The sequence below is a fragment of the Opisthorchis viverrini genome (genome assembly GCF_000715545.1).
Source record: "Opisthorchis viverrini unplaced genomic scaffold opera_v5_256, whole genome shotgun sequence".
Taxonomy (NCBI): Eukaryota; Metazoa; Platyhelminthes; class Trematoda; order Opisthorchiida; family Opisthorchiidae; genus Opisthorchis; species Opisthorchis viverrini.
Window position 1 is genome coordinate 218,991 of NW_008751912.1, and position 1,989 is coordinate 220,979.

The following is a 1,989-nucleotide window of genomic DNA, read 5'->3' on the forward strand; positions in this document are numbered from 1 at the left end:
GTACGCAAACCCCTCAAACACCAAATAGTGAACAGTCTGAGCTCTGGTGGAGAAGAATTCCCACCGGAAACAGCCGTGACGTGCACCGTCTAATTCGATTGACTAAAAAAATAGCCACCAATGGAACGACAAGTGAAATAGACGGCACAAAACGCTGTTTGGAGAGGTAAACCGTGAACTCTGGAAGACAGTTTGACTGGTTTCCTTCAATACAGCTCCTGGAGGCAGTGTAATGCGGGAGAATGTAATGTTAGTTACTTAGTGTAATGTTAGTTACCCTTCAGGAAAAATATCCTGGCAATGGCAGAGGTCTTTTATCCAGTTTTTTGGAGAGGGGGAGGGTCCTATGGTTATTCACCTAACAAAATATATTGTTGTTTCATGCAGTGTTGAGAACATGCCTGCAAAATGAGGTACATTGGTGGTCATCCCTTTTTTTTAAAAGTTGTACCCGAACACTGTGAAACCCAACTTGGTATCATTTGTAGAGATTCAGCCTTTCATGTGAAGCTGACAGATGCTGAAGAGCTGAGAAGCACTGTAAAGCTGTATCATCTTTATTGGGGATCATCAACAGTCCAGATTTAAAAGAAATCAAGGGGATTTCGAGTTCTCGACCTTCCAGCTAGTAGTTTGTACACTTAATGTTTCGTCCACGAGTGTCTGGTCAACACTATAATCAACTTGCACTTATGCAGGATATGGTATCAATCATCCCTCAACTGCGGAAATTACGTGTCGTGATCGCATGTTGCCTGGTACCTCGACTGATGACTTCTCAGGTCGGAGTTTCACTCATCTTGTGAAACCATTCTTCCGGTGAGGTAATTATAAACTGATGGTAGTGTAAAGGGATTAGACGATTTTCAATTGAAATTTCCTCATGTAAGTCAGACCAGTTGGCTGTGATGTGACATCAGCTTATCTGTTAGGGGTCAAGTTTACAATGCTGCGGTGCGCTGGATAGTATTATACAGGTCAGAAACCTGACTGTTGTGCGCTGAGGATGTCAAAAAGCTTTAAGCGTTTGACCATTGATGTATTCGGAGCATCGTCCGAGTGTGGTGGGAACACAACAGTGCTGAAGTACGTCGAATGGTTTCCGGAAGGAATAACTCGCCCACGATAGACGAACCTTTCATGCTCCATACGTGGTGCTATCTCTGTCACGAGCTTCGTATGCCGCTTGGCCGACTTTGAAGAACTCTTCGCAGAACCACGTGATGGGTGCAACCGTGCCAGGCGAAGCCAGATGGTGACTTGGCACTGAAGTATGGAAGACGTTCCAGCAAACTCAGCTGCGTTGGTCATTGCCGTCTCCCTGGGTGGAAACCCCGAGACGGGACACATAAGTCAGACATGACTCGCTGACATCCTCAGTGCCACTTGTACATTCGAGCTGTTGCGATCATCGCGTAGCTTCCCACCCGATCTTCTCAGTGAATGTGTCACTGGCACCCCTGTCTGTATGCGCAGATTATATCAGCCACCGCCTCCAATGTGGAGCTATTTATTTCACCCTTCCAAATCCTCGGTGAATGAAACTCTGGCAGCGGTGATCACTGTACGGTAACTACGTGGCTTTTACAGCTGAAGATGATAATAGAAGCCTATGCTCCAAACGTCTGCTCCACCTGATGATGAATGGATTGGCCCGTTGAGCTGTAGGACTCATAGGATAAAACGCTAAATGTAACGCTGACGCTTGAATTTTGAAGCTCTGTCATAGACAACCAGCCGCAATTACGATTGTTCAAATTACACAGTTTTTCTTGTAGACTCGTCTTCAGTTCGTCCACTGAAATAACCATTGGATTAAGGATGTGTTGCGAGAGTCGAGTAGTTCCAGGACGGGATTAGAAAGGAGACAGAATAGGAAGACGTAATGTACGCTTTAATCGTCTAATAACTGTAGTACATGAGCTGAAAATAGAGTGAGAATCACGAGTTAATGGGTTATGCAAAGGTATGGGTTATATAGTCATGACA